Source organism: Borostomias antarcticus (genome assembly GCF_949987555.1).
Source record: "Borostomias antarcticus genome assembly, chromosome: 24".
Taxonomy (NCBI): domain Eukaryota; kingdom Metazoa; phylum Chordata; class Actinopteri; order Stomiiformes; family Stomiidae; genus Borostomias; species Borostomias antarcticus.
Window position 1 is genome coordinate 3,456,508 of NC_140257.1, and position 22,206 is coordinate 3,478,713.

Genomic DNA, 22,206 nt, shown 5'->3' on the forward strand with positions numbered 1-22,206 from the left:
TCCAACGAGCGCTCCTGCCGCGGGGCCAACCGCCGCCGCACTCCTGCTCCGGCGTATCGGCCCGGTCAACGTGTCTACCTCGCCACCGCTGATCTTCCGCTCCAGGTCCCCTCCAGGAAGCTGGCTCCGCGCTTCGTTGGTCCCTTCGAGATCGACCGGGTCCTGAACCCAGCTGCGGTACGCCTTAAGCTCCCTGCTTCCATGCGGGTACACCCTGTGTTCCATGTGTCCAAGGTCAAGCCTGTCTCCTCGAGTCCCCTCATGCCTTCGGCCCCGGCTCCTCCGCCTCCCCAGATGGTCGACGGGCATCCCCAGTGGACGGTTCGGCGGCTGCTGAAGGTGCGCCGCCGGGGTCGGGGTTTCCAATACCTGGCGGATTGGGAGGGGTACGGCCCCGAGGAGTGCAGCTGGATCTCCAGGCAGCTCATTATGGACCCATCTCTCCTCCGGGACTTCTACCAGGCCCATCCTGACGCCCCCGGTCGGTCGCCAGGTGGCTCCCCTCGGGGGGGGGGTCCTGTTACGGCTCGCATGCCCTCGCCTCCACAACCGCCTCCCTCTCTCCCCTCTGGGCCCGCTGCGCGCTCGGGGCGTCCTACGCGCTCTACCGCACGTCGCATCGGCCCGGGCATACAACGTTCTGACTCTCCGGAGTTTCCCCCCACTGCCGGGCGTTCCCCGTCTCCGGCCAGCTCCGCGGACTCGGCAGTCTCCTCCCACTCCGGTGACGTCGAGTCGGATCCCGACATGCCCAGCACATCAGCCCGTGCGCAAAGACAAGAACGGCGCGCTCGTCTCCGACGATGACGCGGGCGCGGCTCTACTCACCGGTTTCCAATTATCATCACCACACCTGTCCCTCGTTCTGCAATCACCTTCAACCTCTACAAGAACCTGGTCTACACTCCACTCATCGCCAGATCTTACCATAATACTCTTGTGGTAAAGTATAGCCTAGCCTACAATCTCCTTACCCGTATTTTGTAGTGTTTTTTCCCGTTCCCCGTTTGTGATTACTCTCACTCACCCTGCCTCCCCTCCTCATCTCTCCAGTTCCTGCCTGACCCACGTCTGTACGATTACCCCGCTCCTGCCTGACCACCGCCTGTACGACCCCGCTCCTGCCTGACCATCGCCTGTACGACAACCCCGCTCCTGCCTGAACATCGCCTGTACGACAACGCTCCTGCCTGACCATCGCCTGTACGACAACCCCGCTCCTGCCTGACCATCGCCTGTACGACAACCCCGCTCCTGCCTGACCATCGCCTGTACGACTACCACGCTCCTGCCTGACCATCGGCTGTACGACTACCACATCCCCCTTTTTGATCTTATTAAATCGCCCCTCCGGGCTTTACCGTTCCTTGCCTCCTCCTTTCCTGTTGCGCCTGGGTCCCAAAACCGAACTCTAACAGAAACAGCTGTATGATGGTCATTCTGTGCCTCATGTGTCTCTTGCTGTTTCTGAGTTTGTTAATAGGAGGGATGCTGATGCGTGGCTGATGGACATAATGACAATAACGGACTGGGTCGGAAATCCTCATCAAATGAGGTATTCCGCCAAGACGGGGGTAAGAGCATTTCCTTACACCTGGGCTATTCCAGTCACTAGGGGAATCCAAGGATCATGTTTCTTCCAGACACAATCTGATGACACACAAGATTTATCTGTGTTACAAGGACTTCCAAATTCATTATGGGCAAAGGACAAATTTGATATAGGGAAAATTCGAAACGTGAATCCTGTTGTGGTTACCCCTAAAAGTTCATTCCGACCAAAGCGCGCTCAGTACCCGCTCCCTCTAGAGGCTATAGAAGGTATTGCAGAGGTACATGCATCTTTGTTAGAGCGTGGAGCCATTTCTGAAGTTGACAGCTCTTCTGTCAATTCTCCAATCCTCCCTGTGCGCAAAGCCTCAGGAGAATGGCGTTTTGTTCAAGATTTGCGTTGTGTTAATGAAGCTGTCATTGCTAGGACTCCTCTTTGTCCTAATCCTGTAACCCTCCTTGCCTCCATTCCTTCATCAGCTACTTTCTTTAGTGTTATTGATCTCAGTAATGCATTTTTTTCTGTACCTGTACACCCTGATAGCAGACATTGGTTTGCTTTCCAGTTCAAGAACAAAACATATGTGTGGAATGTTATGCCTCAAGGATTTGTTGATAGTCCTTCTATCTACAATGCAGAGCTCGCGCGCAGCTTAGAAGGGTTTATTCCACCACAGAATAGCATCATTGTCCAGTATATGGATGATTTGCTTGTTGCTAGCTCAGACAAGGAGTCATGTATCAAAGACACAAACGCATTGTTGTTTTATTTAGCAGAGAATGGCCATAAGGTTTCCAAACACAAAATCCAGCTGGTGCGTGAACAGGTTACATACCTAGGTCACGTTATTTCTAAACATGGAAAATCTTTAGGTAGCAGCCGTGTGGAGGCTATCCTTGCTCTGCCCATGCCTACAACCAAAAAACAAATGATGTCTCTGTTAGGAACTGCAAACTATTGCCGGGCCTGGGTCCCGGATTTCGCTGAGCTCACACAACCCTTGTCCGATCTGGCCCACGGACGCAACCTTTCTCCCTCTGACCGAATCACCTGGACTGACGAAGCACGACTGACTCTAACGGCCCTGAAACAGAGGCTGTCTACAGCCCCTTGTTTAGGTCTCCCTGACTATGAAAAGCCTTTCCACCTTTTCACAAATGAAAAGGACGGTTATATGTCCGCCGTTTTAACCCAAAAGTATGGGGACCGGTACAGACCGGTAGCATACTACTCTAAAAGGCTTGATAGTGTAGTTAGAGGGTTAATCCCATGTCTAAGATCAGTGGCGGCGGCCACTGAAGCAGTATTGGGATGTGTCGACGTGGTAGCCATGCGACCACTAATCGTGAATGTTCCACATGCTGTTTCTGCTTTACTTTTACAGGCAAAGACCTCACACCTGCATCCAGCGAGACTGTTACACTATCAGAATGTGTTACTAACCATGTCTAATGTTACTCTCCAGAGATGTACTGTCCTGAATCCAGCGACACTGTTGCCAACACCAGATGACGGAGATCCACATGATTGTGTGGCTGTTATTGACTTAGTCAGTAAGCCACGCCCTGACCTCACTGATGTTCCTTTGTCTAACCCTGATTTTGAACTCTTTGTGGATGGTTCTGCCCAGCGATCACAAGCTGGTGAGCCTGTTGTTGCCTATGCGGTTACTACTGCTGTTACAGTGCTGGAATCAGCCAGACTTCCTAACCATCTCTCTGCACAGGCTGCTGAATTATTTGCGCTCACCAGGGCATGTATTTTAGCCAAGGGTAAGTCTGCTACTATCCACACTGACAGTGCATATGCATTTAGCACAGTCCATGATTTTGCGATGCTATGGAGGAATCGTGGGTTCCTTACCTCAAGTGGTAAACCCATTGCTCATAATACTTTGATTAACCATTTATTGCAAGCAATGTTGTTACCATCCAGTTTAGCAGTATGCAAATGTAAAGCTCATGCTAAAACCTCGGATCCTGTGTCCATAGGTAATACGGCTGCTGACTCAGCTGCTAAAGCGGCGGCACTCTCCTCTTGCGCTCCTGTGTTGTCTATGCTCTCTCTCTCATCTGTGGATTCACAGGTCTCTCCTCCCATTTCTCTGAACGACATTGCCGGCCTACAGGAATCTGCTCCTCCTGATGAGAAGAAGAAGTGGAAAACCAAATGCACATTCAATGATGAAAGCAGGTTATGGCTAGGACCTAATAACAAACCAGTCTTACCTCGTTCTTGTTTCCAGTATGCATTCAAACTAGCGCATGGTCCTGATCATATTTCAAAAATAGGAGTTGTGGATGATGTGCACAGGTATTGGTATGCACCAGGGTTCACTGTGTTTGCAGAGCAGAGTTGTGCCAAATGCATCATCTGTATGCAAAACAACATTGGGAAAGGTATCAAAATGAAAATGTCAGCTCACCCGAGACCAGAGTCTCCGTGGGAACATGTGATGATGGATTTTATTGAACTTACACCATGCGAAGGGTATAAATATTGCCTTGTCTTAACTGATGTTTTTTCTAAGTGGACTGAAGTTTTCCCTTGCAGGCATGCCTCAGCAATCGCTGTGGCCAGGAGTCTCCTCCGAGAGATAATCCCCAGATGGGGATTGCCTTTGAAACTTTCCTCTGATAGAGGAAGCCATTTTGTGAATAATGTGATTAATGAGATTTGTAAGAGTTTGCAAATTGACCTCCGAACGCACTGCAGTTACCATGCTGCATCAGCCGGGATTGTAGAAAGAGCTAACCAGACATTGAAGGTTAAGCTCACCAAACTGATGGCAGAGACAAATCTGTCATGGATGAAAATTTTACCTTTAGCTTTGATGTTCATGAGGGGCCGTCCCCACCAAACTACGGGGTCTCCCCATATGAAATCATTGCTGGTAGACCTATGAGAATGTTTAACAAACCTTTTCCCCAGAACAAGCTGACTCTGATGTCCTGTGAACAGGACATGGTACAGTATTGTCTGGCACTCAACAACATTCTAAAATATCTCTTCAACAGAGTGAAGGCGACCATCCCGGATGCCAGAGAGGGTTTCTTGCATCACCTCCAGCCAGGCCAATGGGTGGTGATCCGGGACCTGAAACGGAAGGCGTGGAATAGTGCTCGTTGGCTGGGCCCGTACCAGATCTTGCTGACAACCCAGACGGCCATCAAAGTAGCTGAGAGGACGTCTTGGGTACACGCCACCCACTGCAGGCTGGTTCCAAACCAAGACGAGGCCAGCCGGCCAAAAGATTCCAACAACCAAGATGCATTACCCGGTGTCACCACCAGGGCGAAAGCTCACTCTCTGGTCTCCTCATCTGAGGAATCAGACCAAGGATAACACACCCTATCTTTTCCTCATTGCTGTCATGATGACAACTTTGACCCCTGCCCCAGCAACGCCCAATCATAATCCAACCACACTCCCCCTCACGCACCTACTCGCACCCCCCTTGAAAGAGAACTCGGACCAGTTCTCTCCTGAAACTGAAACCATTGAACGAAGGAAAAGACAAGAACACACTCCAGTATTCGTTTGTCCCGTTGAGCGTTGCACTCCACTTGAATGTTGGATCTATACGATAGACGAAGATGGATGGAAGATGCTGCATACTGCTTATGTGAGATTTGAAAGTAACAAACGATTCCCAGGTTCTACTGTTGTAACTGTGACTGAAGTTAATGTAGAGAAAGACTCTCCTTATTGGTGTGTTTTAACTAAAGATGTTATGCGAGTATCAAGAACAAAGAATTATGGAGTTGACATTTGTAGATCTGTTCCAGATTATCCTCAAGGTACTGTGTTTAACTGCTCTATGCACCTAACCAAATCAGCTAAGTAAATTGGACAGGAAAAGAAGCATCCTAATGAAGCTATTAGTATAGTCAGAGACTTTGCACATAGAATGAACTACGCTAACTGTTGGATTTGTCAAAATGTACCTCTTAGTACTTCTGCACCCATATTTTATCCAATTCCTTTAACCCAAGCAGAATGGTCACACTATGACTGGCAGGGTTTAGCTACTCATGTTTTCTCTGCTCCTGGACAATCCTCTGCTTGTCATTTTCATGAAGGATTAGATAGACTAGGTAACTCCTATACAGGGATTGAAGAGGTTATTCTAAGCAAATTAACACTAGAGGTTAATGAGAATCATAGACCTTCTAATTTCTCCCGCCTTATTCTGTTCAAGGTTACACACTTTTCTGAAATAGCTGGACAGGGATTGGTTCACAATATTCAAGTTATATTAGTCCAAATAGACAATCATGCACCGAGTACTAGGTTAGCTTGCACAGCTGTATCTACTACAGTTAATTGGCGAAATTCAATTACCATTTCTGGATTAAAATGTCAAATTATCGATTGCATCATTAAAGCACAAACAAAATTGCATCCTCAAGAAATGGAACATCAAAATCAAGTCGACCAATTCAAAGTAGTACCTCTTCAACAGGTTACAGCCTGTATTGATCTTTTCAGATACAACACACAAATTAGGACACAAATTAATGATCTAGGCACTAGCTCCTGCGTTGCTCCTATCTACGAATTCTTATATCCAGGTTCAGCGATAGGCCTTCCAAAAGGTGTATTTTTAGTCTGTGGCGATACAGCTTATTCAACCCTAAATAGCAACAGTGTAGGAAGATGCTATCTTGCTCATTTAATTCCCATGATTAGGAAGGTGGATCACGCTGAAATGCAGGTAATTCATCATCAATCAAATTATAGACATCGTCGTGCTATATCGCCCTTTCAGTTTATTTTTGGTGTATTTTTCCCTAACTATGGCATGTATAACACCCAAACTGAACTCATGACTCTCTCCGCTGTCTTGGCGGATCACTTGAATGCATCGGACAGAGTAATTTCAGCCTTAGCTAAGGAGGTGAATGAAATGAAGAAAGTTGTGCTACAAAATAGGTTTGCCTTAGATATAATTCTTGCTAGTAAAGGAGGAACATGCGCGATTGTAGGGTCAGAATGCTGTTCGTTCATCTCAGATCCAAATGCCACATTAACAGAGTTCCATGAATCAAACATGAAAGGTATTCAGATCTTAAAGACTGTCCATGGGTTTAATGCTTGGGGAATTTTCGATAATGCTTTTTCAAGTTCTGGAAATATTCTCAGATCTCTAGGTATCATTTTTATGATTATTATTTTGATTATTATTATTATTGGCATTGTTCTTAAGTGTATTGGAAAGTGTTTGAATACTGTTACAGATATGCCCATTACTGCATTAATGTTCAAAGGAGAAGTTGAATTAGACCTTCATTCAACTCAAGAACTTAGTCAAGTCTGTGCCATTGGAAATAAGTATTTTGAATTGTTTTGAAACTTGAAGTTAAGTTTTTTTCCTCTCAAAAGAAAGAGGTTTTTTTTTCCACTCATGAATATATGAAATCTGTATTAGATTAGTATCATGTTATCTTTTTACCTTGCTTATGATGATATTTTATAATTTGATTCCACATGGTTGATTCTTTCATTTATATTATTATTGTTGTGGATGTTTTACCCACAAGATTGGGGAATTGTTAAAGAATTTCAACTCATCACCCATGTGTTCACGCCAAGATAGGGTTTCTGTTATCTTACTCTATTGATGTTCCTGTTTCCTCTGTTTTATTGTTTTACAATGTTTGTGGAAAGCAGACCTTAACTACGTTCTCACTGCCATCTGTTTCTGCCAGAGCAGCTGGCAAAACCCCCTGTCACGACACTTTCCCTTTAAAAGGGCTCCGCCTCCTCATTGCGGGGCTCTCTGACTTGAATTCACTTCCTGTTGTGAGAGACCGCTTGCAAACGTATTGAAGAATAAAGATATCGTCAATTGTTTTTCACCAGCTTGAATCGACCACTCGCGTGCTCTTATTCTTAATCCAAGTATTAAGGAAATAATTATTAACAGTAGTCATGATAGGGCAGGTGTTGTCATGGTCGCCTTTCTCCTCTCTCTTTTTACCAGATGGTGTTTTCTTCTGTTCTCCTCTGCCAGCTCTGCTCCTTTGTGACAGAGTCCACGCCAGGAGGAACGATCTGTGGCAGCAGCTTCCATGGCAGCAGGCTGTATCTCACACGTCTTTAGGAGGGTCTTGAGCTTGTCTTTCAGCCTCTTCTTCTGGCCCCCTGCAGAGCGACGGCCTAGGTGGAGCTGGCCATACAGGGTTTTGCGCGGGAGGCGGCTGGGTGGCATTCTGGTGACATGGACGAGCCATCTGAGTTGGTGAAGCATGATGGTGACCTCTATGCTCCTGCAGCTGGTTCGCTGAAGGACCACAGTGTGTGGAACACGATCCTGCGACGTCACCTGTAAGATGCGTTGGAGGCACCTTATGTGAAACGCCTCCAGCATCTTGAGATGGCGAGCATAGATTGTCCATGTCTCACAACCATAGAGGAGGGTTGTGATGCAGATTGCCTTGTAAACTGAGACTTTGGTGTGGAGGTGGAGGTTATTGTTGTTAAAGACTCTCTTCCTCAGTCGCCCAAAGGAGGATGAGGCCTGTTTGATCCGGTTTTGTATGTCCTGGTCGATGCTGCAGTCTTCTGAGAGGATGCTTCCAAGGTATTTGAAGTGTGGAACGATGGTGAGTGGGGAGCCTTCCCCGGAGAAAGTTGGAGGTCTCTACGGGGGTTCTGATGACCATTGACAGAGGACTTCTGTCTTGGACATCTACCTTGGCCATCATCCCATCGTGAAACTGCCGCAGGATGTTCACGAACTTCGCCGGGCAGCCATACTGCAGGGGGACTCTCCACAGGAGGTCACGATGTACGGTGTCAAATGCCTTGGAGAGATCCACAAAGGCCATGAACAGGTCTGGTTTTTGTTCACGACATTTTTCCTGCAGCTGTCTCAAGCAGAAGATCATGTCCACTGTGCTGCGGTTTCTCCTGAATTTACACTGGGATTCTGGTAGCAGGGCTTCAGTGATGTTGTTGATGAGCCTGTGGAGCATGATTTTTGCCAGGACTTTACCAGCAACAGAGAGGAGCGCTATACCTCGGCTGTTTACACACATGGATTTGTCTCCCTTGTTCTTGTATATGGTGACAATGTTTGCATCCTTCCATTGCTGGGGAATGCTTCCTTCCCGCCATACTAGGAAGATGAACTGGTGGATGGCTCTGGTACAGAGGTAGCCCCCCTGCTTCAGGATCTCAGCAGGGATGGAGTCAGGACCAGGAGATTTATTGTTTTTAAGTGACCTTATGGCAGCATGGACTTCAGAGAAGGAAGGTGGGAGGTCAAGACTCTGGATGGTGGGTAGGGTTGGGAGCTCCTCTAGAACCCAGATGTCAATTGCGGCTGGCTGGTTTAGCAGGGCCTGTTAATGTAATTTCACGTCATCCCCCATGTGTTCACTCCAAAAATAGTTTTTCTGTTCTCCTACTTGACTGTTGTTCTAACTTTGTAGTTCGTTCTTATAGATCAGTCTGTTAAAACTACAAATTCTTCCTGTGTGACATCACTTCCCTGTCCTCTTCATCCTGAAACTATGTCACTTCCTTTTTCACGTTATAACCTATCTACCTTGTCCTCAAGTGAACCACACAAGCCCGGATTCACTTCCTGTGCTCTTGTCCGAATCTGCAGAATCGTAACATAGAATAAACTATTGTCTTTGTTTAAAACCATCTTGACCAACCACTCAGCGTGTTCTTTGAAATCTAAACTAAACCAAGTAAGATTTTCATTTACAGGCCTCAAAATGTTCTCCCCATCTCTGGACAATCAATGTTTGATCCTTAATGAGGGAGGATTCATCAGAAGTTCTGAGAGGACAGACAGTATGGGTTCTTGGACCATGGATGGACTTTATTGCATCATAAAAATTGTGCATATCATATCTCTCTGCCTATGATTGTATTTCCTGCGCCTTGGATACCCACCACTGGTTTTGAAGTTGTCTCAGAGTACACTGCACCTTTCTCCTGTGTGCCTGCCAGTTGCTTTTAAGGGCAGCAGAGGAGGGGTTATTGAGTGAGGCTTTATGAGCTGAGTGAATACTGTTGAGGAGAGTGGAGATATCTGTGGAGTCTTTGTCGAACCAGTCCTGATGTTTCTTCCTGCTGTAGCCGATGGATTGGGCTGCAGCTTCGTAAAGTGATGCACTGAGAGACAGCCACTTCTCTTCAGTCCCTTTCCAGGAGAGGCTCAACATCAGGCGCGGATCTATGGGTGGGCCTGGGTGGGCCTAGGCCCGCCCAGATTGACAGCTGGCCCACCCAGTCAGATTCATGAAAATACATATTTTTTATAATAAAATAAAAATAAAATATTTTTAAAGTTTAATTTTCACTAACTACATTGAATGTGAATAGTTTTGTCTAGGAAATGATTAAAAGTATGTATTAATACTAATAATATTCAACTTCCTCTCTTACGTTTACATTGCGTCAACCGTCTTTTTCGTACTGCGTAAGTTAACGTGACCTGATTGGCGCCGCGGGCAGTTGTTCAGTGCGCGCGCTATGACGGCTAAACAGCTAACATTGACCCGCTTTCTTCAAAAGCCACGTCTGGAAGAGAATGAAAGTTTGGACCAGGCCTTGTCCAAAGACAGTGTGGAGGGTCGTAGTGAGATGTGTGCGGGCCCTGGGGATGAAGAAGGAGAAACGGCCACAGCTTCAACATCTCGTGAGTGTAATGCTAACGTGAGCATACAAGCTGAAGCTCCACGGAACCCAGCAAACACGCAACGTCAGGGAGACGTTCAGATCAGGTCTTAATAACGTCCGTCGGTCCTGAACCCCGTGTGTTCGTCTGCTGGACCCCTCAATATTCACACGTCTGGCTTGGACCCCTCTAAGACGTCTGTGGACGTGCAAAACGGGTCCAATATCTGAACGTTAAAAAAAAACATTCACTCTGGCTCCTAATTGGATGTCTATGGACGTCCGAAAAAGTCAAAAAAGACATCTAAAAGACGTCTTTTAGACGTGTCTTTGCTCAGTGGGGAAGAGGAAGTTCCACCGAAGCGACCTTCACTGCCACCGGCTTCTGAAGAGCCAACCGCTAGGCCTACACCGTCAGAGACTTTTCTCCACAACAAACCGGATCAAGACACGCCTGAGATCATCAATGTTGACCGGACGCTTGAACAACCTGACGCTTCTGCGGTTTGAAAGAGAACTAACAGACATTGGATCATGACGACATCATCAGTCTCTTCAATTCAAAACCCAGACGACTCCGCCTTGTATAACCAACCGATAAGGTAGGCCATCATCCTCATCATCATCATCATCATCATCATCATCATCATGATGAAGGTAGGCCATGGTTTCATATTTGAGTCTGGCCCGCCGTGGCATGTATGTTTATTATTGCAGGCACCCTCTGTGAGCGAGGGAGTTCTGAATTGTGACAGGCTACTGTAGGCTATTGGCTATTTAATTTGTGTTTGTATGATTACAGCCCGCCGTGGCATGCAAGTTTATGATTAGGAAGCCTCTGATAAGCGAGGGAGTTATTTAATTGTGGTTGTATCCCTGTCAGTGCACTAACAAGGGTTATGCAACATGTGTTATTATCGCGAGATGTTCCATCCATTCATCTGGCTGCTCATACATAGGTCTAAAACGTGCGGTGATGAGTTTCACTCAGGCCTACCCAGATTTTTCCAGGCCTACCCATCAGCCACTTTCTGTATCCGCCACTGCTCAACATTCTCTAGATGATTATCTAGGGACCGGCGGAAGGTGTTATGTGCCTCTGTTTCCTGTAGCCGGGCACAGTGCAGCCTTTTCTTGCTGGACTTTCTGAGGCGTACTGCTGGTCGGATCCTCATGTTGAGCATGCTCATGATCAAACGATGGTCCATCCAGCACTCTGCTCCTCTCATGGCCCGAGTGATCTGGACGTCTCTCAGATCTGACTGCCTGACGATGATGATGTAGTCGAGGAGGTGCCAGTGCTTGGACCTGGGATGCATCCAGGATGTTTTGTATTTGTTTTTCTGTTGGAATATGGTGTTGGTGAGGGTGAGTCTGTGTTCAACACAGACACTTAAGAGACGTATCTCATTTGCATTGGAGTGGCCTATGCCATGCTGCCCCAGTACACCTTTCCAAATGCCACTGTCCCTCCCAACTCTTGCATTGAAGTCGCCCATCAACAGGATCTTGTCGTTTTTGGGGACGTTGTGAAGGGCTTCATCCAGCATCTCATAGAAGCTCTGCGTTTTAAGAACCACACTTCCCACAATCGCCCACTCACTCGCTGTAATGTTGGGGGAAAAAATCACTGAAGTTTAAATATGAAATCCAGATGTGTTGCTATAATAATCCACCAAAAAATCACTCAAGTTTAAATATGAAATCCAGATGTGTTGCTATAATAATCCACCAAAAAATCACTCAAGTTTAAATATGAAATCCAGATGTGTTGCTATAATAATCCACCAAAAAATCACTCAAGTTTAAATATGAAATCCAGATGTGTTGCTATAATAATCCACTTTTTTTTTATTTAAAAATCCCCCCCCCCGATATCATTTCTGACCCACGGGGTCGTTACATTATTGTAACCGGCTCTAATTCTGGTCAACGTCTACGCCCCCAATTGGGACAATGCCACATTTATAACCAAGCTCTGCTCTTCATTCCCCACACTCAACTCTCACCACTAAATTTTTGGGAGAGACTTGAATTGTGTGATGAACCCGGAATTGGACCATTCCAATCCAAAAAATGCCTCCCTCAAAAATGCCCAAGGCTATATAAGCATATATGAGTCTGACTGGATGTGTAGATCCATGGAGATTTCTTTACCCAAGGGCCAAGGAATTTTCATTCTTTTCTCATGTTCATCACTCATACACCACAAAAGATTATTTGGTAACACTTTACAATAAGGGTACATTAATAAGCATTAGTTAATGCATTATTAGGCATTAAGTAACAGTTAACTAATGTCTCTATTAACCATTTACTAATGTCATTTATGTAAACTAAGGTTAACTCACCTAACCCTAACCCTAACTAAGGTATTCATTAACATTAGTAACCTAACCTAACCCTAAATAAGCATTAGTTAACAGTTAACTCATGTTTTTTGTGACCCTTATTGTAAAGTGTGAGACATTATTTTTTTATTGACAAAGCCCTCCTTTCTGTTTGTTTCATTTCAGACACCAATACAAACCTGTCTTCTGATCAACTGATGTTTCAACTAAATTACAAACAACTGTTTACATTACCCTTCAAAACACCCATGATGCTCACACTACTTTTTCAATAACAACAGTAAGACATTTGGGAACACTGGGGGTTTAGATACAATCCAAAACAAGAGCTTTTGTTGAAAATGTTGTGGATGTTTTTTACTTGTTTTATATTTCTTTAGAATGTTTCTAATATTAGTTCTGAATATTTTAATGAATATTGTAATGAAATAGAATGTGTTAGAATCCCTGTGATTGGTAGATCCATTCATTATTTACTAGGCACTGTGTTATGGTTCGGGCCCGGTCCGCCCCGGCTCGCCCTCTGTTCCCAGTCTGGACCCTCGCCCCTGCCCCGGACCCCTGGTTCATTCTGCTCATCCCTGCCCCTGACCCCTGGTTCATTCTGCTCATCCCTGCCCCTGACCCCTGGTTCATTCTGCTCATCCTTGCCCCTGACCCCTGGTTCATTCTGCTCATCCCTGCCCCTGACCCCTGGTTCATTCTGCTCATCCCTGCCCCTGACCCCTGGTTCATTCTGCTCATCCCTGGTCCTGCCCCGGATCCCCCCCCCCCCCCCCCTGAGCTCCTCCCCTCCCAGTGACTGTCCCTGAGCACCTCCCCTCCCAGTGACTGTCCCTGAGCTCCTCCCCTCCCAGTGACTGTCCCTGAGCACCTCCCCTCCCAGTGACTGTCCCTGAGCTCCTCCCCTCCCAGTGACTGTCCCTGCACTCCCCCAGAGACTTTTGTACACTTTGATCACGTTGTCAGCAGGTTTTGTTCTGCCTCCTTGTGTGTTTGGTCTTGTGTTCGTTGTCTTGTCTTCCATGTTGGTTTGATTCCTCCCAGCCCTAGTTCTAGACACCAGTCCCTCACTAATCCCACGTCACTCCAGTCCCTCTCACTCCTGGCCCTCTAGTTTAGGCCCAAAAAGAAGCCCAATATCTTCGTAAATAAACATTCAAAATTTGTTAAATCCGTGGAATCATTTAGTTTAAAGTAGATGCAAAGGAACATGTCATTGGATTGTAATGACACGCATTTCAGAAAAAAAAAATGCTATTCACGATGTTAACTGCATTTCATTGCTAGCCTAACAGCTTCTGGATGTTCCAGTAGGCTACGGTGCAATGTTGAATCTAATATAATCAATAGAACTTTGTGTAAACAACTATTTTTGAGTGACAGTTGATTCCATGTCCCATTCATGAAGTCCAAACCAGGCCAGGTCCAGCCTGGCTTATGTGCGTGGCTGGCTTGTTTCTGTTCAGGACTGGTAGGACAGAAGCTAGTCACTCCACTGAAATAGCTGTATTGAAATGACATGAAATAATGTCTGATAGATTAAGATAGGTCTTGTCGCCTGGACACATCAGTTTCAATGCTTCCAATGCTAATTCAGCACAATAAGAGCAGGATAGCCAGTTAGCTCATGAGCTCACAACAACTAGCAGCAGCTTCCATAACATTAATGGTAGCGCTCAGTGGATAAAGCAGGTACGTGTAAAGTTAGCTATTTTGCTGCAATTGGTTCAACTTCTGTTTCTGGACAAGGTAAGGGATAAAAATATTGGAGTGAAAGGATGAACGTGTGGAGGTTTGGGGCATAGTCCCATAAAGTCATCCCCACTGGGGCCTTGAACCCTGGTCTCCTGGTTGGGAGTCCAATGCTCTGACCACTACTCTACAGAGATCGGCGGGTTGGTTATGGTGTCCTTCCAGTCCCTAGTGTGGGTTGGGGTTAGAATAAGGGTTGGGGTTGGGACAGGATCTGACCTATAAGGCAAGGGGTAAAGGTTGGAGGGAAAGGATGAACATGTGGAGGTTTGGGGTATAGTCCCAAAAAGTCATCCCCACCAAGTCTTCAACCCTCGTCTCCTGGGTGGGAGTCCTATGCTCTCACCACTACTCTACTTGTGCAGTGGAGATCGGCAGGTTGATTTTTGTGTCCTTCTTTATTTTGGTGTGCTGGGACTACTGCCTCTTGTGGTGACAACAGAGAAATGCAGGTCAACATTGATCGGAGGGAGGGAGGGAGGGAGTGATAACCGGACAAACGCTATTCAAGGTGCGCTGGATTACATCCATGCACAAAAAACCACTGCCTCTTGTCTAGGTGTGCTGGTTTACAGCCATAATTGTCTAAATAACACATAGAGCATTTATCAATAACAATTATACTTCCCGCTCCAGATCAATGAGTTGGCTAGTTTAAGCCAGAAGTGTGCATGAGTTATACTAAAAGGACACGGGGGAAATAGCAGGTTAGGGAATATATGTTCCGCCTATGAACACGCCTTCTGGCGGCTGTGTGGATTACCTCAGTTTTCAAAAACTATACTGTTACGTCTCCTCTCAGGCTGTTATGTTTAGGGGTGTAGAGGGAGAGGGGCAAACGCAACAAGCAGTGCCTGCGTGTGGCCAAGTATGGGTAATGTAAGGCAGAGACTATGGAAGCAGTGGCAAAAACAAACACAACTAATATCCAAAAAGGTAGACGGACGACCAAGTAACAATAACCTTGTTTGGTTTATTGTGGTACAAAAAGGTGATACGGTAAGAGACGGGTAACGAGACAACATTAAACAATGAAAACATGAGGACAAGCTCTCCTCAGGACAAGCTAAGGGGAGGGGCGGTACAGGTGCCAAAATAACAAAGTACCTAAACCCGTTCCTATTCTAATCCCTTGAACACTACCCTAATCACTTACTTACCTAGATGTACAAACCATCGTCCTCACTATCCATCCCTAAACTATCCCTCCTAGACTAAGCCCACTAAAATACAAAAGGTAGCACCTGACCAAAGAAGCTTACCTGGTGTATTTAGACATCGAGTTACCTACGTGTGAGAATGTAAACCCATGGGCCGCTAGCCTACCTCCCTAACCCTCCCCTGGAACTAACTATGGGGGGACCGGAACAACAGGACAGACATAAACCCATAACAATAAGGGGCTACAAAGACAGAACAGAACGTGAGGTAAATAACATGAATCTAGGAGTACAAAACAGAACAGACAGCCTACCTAACAAAAATCAAATGCCACTACCTAAACATACAGGGGAGACGAAGGTTTAAATAAACAGCAGAACACCCTGATTGGACAACAGTAAAGTGACACAATGAGATGATTGGCTGACAGGACGAGACGATTAGCTGGCGGCACGTGGAACAGGGATGATTGCCAGCACAGCAACGATGACGGACAGGACAGACGACCAATGGGGAACAGGAGCCTAGAACTCAAGGAGAGCAAGAAAGAGAGAACAAAAGCACGAAACGGACAAACATATTGGACTGTAGGCCTAACTAAAGTGGAACGTAACATATACACTGTAAGAAATTAGCTTTGCTAATTAGCTTAATTGGCTTGTCTTGCGCAATAAATCACAGAAACCAAACATAATTGTGACTTGACTTACAGTGCAGAAATTTCTATGAATATGTTTCTTATATCAGGTAGTAAATTAATTTTGGTCCTGACATGTGGTCCAAACTTTTGCGGGCATCACACTACTAATAGTAATATTGAGGTCAAAAGTGGCACAATGTTATCACAAAGTCCTCTTGTAGTGACAAGACACAACGAGTAGTGACATGTTCTTTATTAGTCACATTCTACATCAAACAGGTAAGATGTTCTTCTGTTAGCTCCTACAGTAGATTGTGCACACGCTAAGCAAGAGGTAAAAGAATTATAAGAGAAAGACATTTTGTATCAATCATTAAGCTAATGTTATAGTCCAATAACAGAACCTGAAACCACCACCACGTTTAAACAGACACCAACCGTACTGTAATAGCCTAGTTCATTTAAACAGACACCAACCGTACTGTAATAGCCTAGTTCATTTAAACAGACACCAACCGTACTGTAATAGCCTAGTTCATTTAAACAGACACCAGCCGTAGACTACTGTAATAGTTAATTTAAACAGACACCAACCGTACTGTTCATTTAAACAGACACCAACCGTACTGTTCATTTAAACAGACACCAACCGTACTGTAATAGCCTAGTCAATTTAAACAGACTACAACTGTACTGTAATAGCCTAGTTAATTTAAACAGACACCAGCCGTACTGTAATAGCCTAGTTAATATAAACAGACTACAACCGTACTGTAATAGCCTAGTTCATTTAAACAGACTACAACCGTACTGTAATAGCCTAGTCAATTTAAACAGACACCAACTGAAGTGTAATAGTTCATCTAAACAGACATCTGCGTACTGTAATAGTTGACTGGCTCTAACATTAGACACAAGGCAAGCTTTAGCTGATAACACTGCTGTATCTCACAAACAAATGAAAACAAAGAATACAACTGAGTTATTCTCCTGAACAGTAGTTTACTCCCCTCTGAATGCCAACATTAGATTATCATTATCATACATTTACCAACACTTGACTGTATGTTAATCATTAGTTAATATATGGTGAAAAAAAGCAATACATTAGTGCAACAAGGACTCTCATACTGGAGTATATGTTAGGTTTGAAGACCTGTCCTGAAGTTGAAGCAGTCCTGAAGCTCCCAAGTACAGTGGATTCTCATGTAGATTATTGACTTAAGGTGAATATACTGTAACATTACAATAATGCATATTTGTTGGCAAAGGATGGATACAGTGTGATAAACCTTGGCCTGGTTATCCTCTAGCAGAGACAGGTTAAGACCTGTAGGAACCAAGTAAACAGGCCTTTGTACAGACCTCTAACCTGCCACAAAGAGTGTCTGAAGTTGTCAGTGATGTTTGGTGTCAGACTCAGGATGTCCTCCAGTCACTTGTCCTGCTAATGCTGTTTCTCCACAGACACCCAGTTTAGACTAGAAACCAGAGGGAAATGACTCCAACTCTGATACATGACTATTATTGATATGTGGATCTTATAACCCTGGTACAGTTGATTAATAACACCCAGGAAAGTGCATAATGGATTAATAACACACAGGACAGTGCATTATTGATTAATAACACACAGGACAGTGCATTATTGATTAATAACACCCATGACAGTGCATTATTGATTCAGAACACACAGGACAATGCATTATTTGTGTATTAAAGGGAATATTTTTGTTGCATATAGAGAGACAAACTCATAACACATATGTATGGCCTTCTTAAGACAGTATTGGTTAATATGGAGCAAAGATATTGTGTTACGCTCAAGCATTTTAGCGTTATTTCAGTTAAACTGAGATTTCTGGTTAGAAGGAAGCTCTAATATCAGGTCTAGTTCAGCAGTGGATTCAGAAACAGACCTGCAAACCTGAGAAGATAAAAGAAAACCGTTACAATGACCATCAGGCACAGTCAGTTGTAGTAGTTGGTGAAACTTTTCTGTGACAAGAGGAGTCTCACCTTAGCTAGCAGGCACCAGCATCCGCCCTGTGAAATAAACACAGAGAGGGTGAAGAGACAGAGGTGACACAATCACTATGTGATATTTCAACAAATAAATCAACATTGCTGCCACCATCCACTGAACACAGGAGCAGTATTCTTGAAAAATACATCTCTCAATGTATCAGTGAATCTTTCTTACATCATGATTATTTTACAGTGTGCTGCGTACATAACACACAGATGACTGTGAAGACTGGATGACTATGAAGACTGTACATGTTCTCTACACACAGATGACTATGAAGACTGTACATGTTCTCTACACACAGATGACTATGAAGACTGTACATGTTCTCTACACACAGCTGATGACTCACCATTGGATTTCTTCTTCTGGTAGTAGATGAGTCCAGCCAGTGCAAAGACCAGTCCCAGCACCAGCCCAGACGCCCCGATGGCGATCTTATTCCTCTCAGACTCAGGCAGGGACGGGTCTGTCAAGGAGAAATGACCCTTCTGTTAGCATGTGATGACACTGTAGCTGTCCTGTATGTAGCTTCTGACAGACCACCATCTATCATACGCTAGCACACACAGTCACAGTCAGGGTCATTCAGGTACCCAGCCACAACACAGCACTCGTACCCTGCTCACCTGAACTCACCTAGTACACCATGACAACACCCTAACAACAGCTGAGCAGTGAACTCACCCTAGTACACCATGACAACACCCTAACAACAGCTGAGCAGTGAACTCACCCCAGTACACCATGACAACACCCTAACAACAGCTGAGCAGTGAACTCACCCTAGTACACCATGACAACACCCTAACAACAGCTGAACAGTGAACTCACCCTAGTACACCATGACAACACCCTAACAACAGCTGAGCAGTGAACTCACTCTAGTACACCATGACAACACCCTAACAACAGATGAACAGTGAACTCACCCTAGTACACCATGACAACACCCTAACAACAGCTGGACAGTGAACTCACCCCAGTCCTTCACGAGGGGTCTGTCCAGGCTGGCGTGCTCCACCATGCAGGAGATCTTCTCCCCGGATCTGGGCGTGTACTCCAGTTGGGAGTGGAACTGGTAGTACCAGTCACCGTTGACCGACTCCTCAGTGGAGATCACGTCTGAGGTCACTTCCTGTCCATCCCTCTTCCAGGTCACTCTGATCTTTTTGGGGTAGAAGTCATAGGCGCTGCACACCAGCATGGCAGGGTGTCTGCCACTAGAGGGGGTCACTGAGAGAAGTTTGACAGAGGGCTCCACTGATAGTGGAGGAAAAACAGCAACACATTAGTTCATATAACACTATCATTCATATCATATTGATCAGGGTTCTGTTCTCTATTAATTAACTCTATTATTGGTCTTTATTATATATACTGTATTATTGGTCTTTATATACTGTATTATTGGTCTTTATTATATATACTGTATTATTGGTCTTTATTATATATACTGTATTATTGGTCTTTAATATGTCTACTCTATTATTGGTCTTTAATATGTCTACTCTATTATTGGCCTTTAATATGTCTACTCTATTATTGGTCTTTAATATGTCTATTCTATTATTGGTCTTTAATATGTCTCTATTATTGATCTTTAATATGTCTAATCTATTATTGATCTTTAATATGTCTACTCTATTATTGGTCTTTAATATGTCTACTCTATTATTGGTCTTTAATATGTCTACTCTATTATTGGTCTTTAAACTCTCTAAGCGCTTCTAGCCCTCTCCCGGCTGCGCAGAGGTTTTGCATGCGGTTGGACTTTGCTAGATTTACCGCAAGGTCGGGAATTGTAAGCATTTCCCGGTTAATGTGCACAATCCCCGACCGTACGGGAGATGTGAGGAATACTAACCAATTTCTCCCATCTCCCTCAAGGTGGGGGAATGTGCACATTACCCGGGAGATGTGAGAAACGCACATGTTCCTCCTACATTCCCCGCGAGGTCGGGGATGTGCGCAATAACCGGGAAAAGCTCACATTCCCCGTTTTCTCACATTGACCGTAACATATCCACCAGACAGAAGCTTCATTACAGGTTTTGTAGTGAACAGATGAAAGAGGTGTCGTATCATCTGGTGAGTGAGAGATGTGATGTTGTTGTGGTGAGGAGGGCAGCTCACCTGTCTTCTCCAGTACGGCAGGGAGGTAGCTCTCAGCGTGGTTCTTGCAGAGACGCTCCAGCTCCCCTCGCCAACCAGCCAGGATAGCAGGATTATCATTCCAGATCTTAGCATTATGCAGACCAAACTCAGTGTATCCCTCAAACCTGCCCTTAGTGCTGTTGAACCTGATATACTCAATCTTATTATAAATATAAGAGTCTATGTACTCATGCGGTTGCTCTGTAGAGTATAAGCAGTGTGTCACACTGTAGTGCTCATATCCACCTGAAATATTGAAGAACAAATAATGCATAATTACAGTTTTCATCTGAATTCATTACACACTTTATTTCCTCATAATTCATGATAATCATGTCCAAGAACAATTCAGAAACATTTAATACAAATGTTATATGAAACAATATTCAACAATAAGATCACTGTCATTAGTTCATTGATGGAAAGCTAATTATACCTGGTAATACCATAGACTTTATACAGACTGTATTATACAGACTCACGGTGTGTAGTTTATGATAATGTAGCCTACCTGCTTTTTGCGTGGACAGAACCACAGCCATGCAAATGGAAAACACAGTTGACAAGGACATGTTCCTCCAGCGTTCAACTTCTCAACTAGATGAAAGAGAGCAGAGCACTCAGATAATAAACTGACTCTTAACCAAACAAACCAATCACTGCTTCAGAAAAACACATGTCACATGTTGCTAGGCAGAGGTCAAACATTGTACGTTCATTATTACTGTATGGTCGGTCACTAACAGTTGATTCTCAATCAGAACACAGTCATTTACATAAATACAGCATTGTTTTTAAACATTGACTAACATTGAATTCAGTTTTACTTTGTATTGAGTTAGAGCGTTGTTTACTCATCATGTTTGGCTCTTCAGGCTGTCACACTCTCTCACACTAAATTCAGCCATGCCAACCATATTGACAGTGTTACAGCAACAGCCAGACATATCTCTTTATAGGGCAGCACAAGGAATAGCACAGGTATCAACTGACCACTTAAAACTCAATTAACCAATTAGATCCAAATCAACAATATCCTGAGTAGCCATTTTGGCCAGTCGTGCAAGGTTTCCTCAGCAAAACAAGGTCTGAGCTGATCCGTGCCATGCCTATGCCACAATGTGTGTATCTGCTTATGGACCGTGTGCTTGGGATCAAATGAGATACCGGGAAAATGTTTCATGTTTACAATATGGGAGGGACTGATGTTGAAGAGCAAGCTCTGGAAACATTTGCATCTGGAGAAGTGTTTCTGTCTGAAAACTACAAACCTGAGACATTATGATGAAAGACAATGATGTATTTCCACCAAAAATGTTGTATTTATCAAGCAAAGCATGTAATTGTTGTTGATGTCATTTCTTCACAGAGAAGAGAACTGAGAAGACTTGAATTATACACTGAACTGAACATTTCTTTTCTCTCTCTATTGTCTCTTGTGTAGGACCCTTGGACCAATCAGATGAGTCATTTCCAGCCTCATCATCTGTATCTAGGTAGACGCTCACATGGCTGTTCAGGCTTGTAGTGTAAATGCACAGTGGATGAGAACTTAGCAGGTAACGCAGGGATAGAATACATAGAGTTGGGGTGTCAGAGGCCTCTCACATAAAGGTCTTTATGTAAAAAGAAGATAATGATCATCAGATTGATGGGGACTTTAAGGTGTACAGTACATAACATGAAGCCTATAATGCCATTAGGGAAGTGGCTGATTATATGCTTCAGTTATAGTAGAACTAGATGACTAATGACTATCATGTAAAAGTGAGAATGCATGACGGGATTATTCAATTAATTATTTTACATTTTTACATTAATATGATAACTCGAGTACTGACAAAATGCATAATTTAATCAATCTACCCCCTGAAAACAACAACAAAGAAAGATTATGGCTACGTTCCTATCCACTTACATC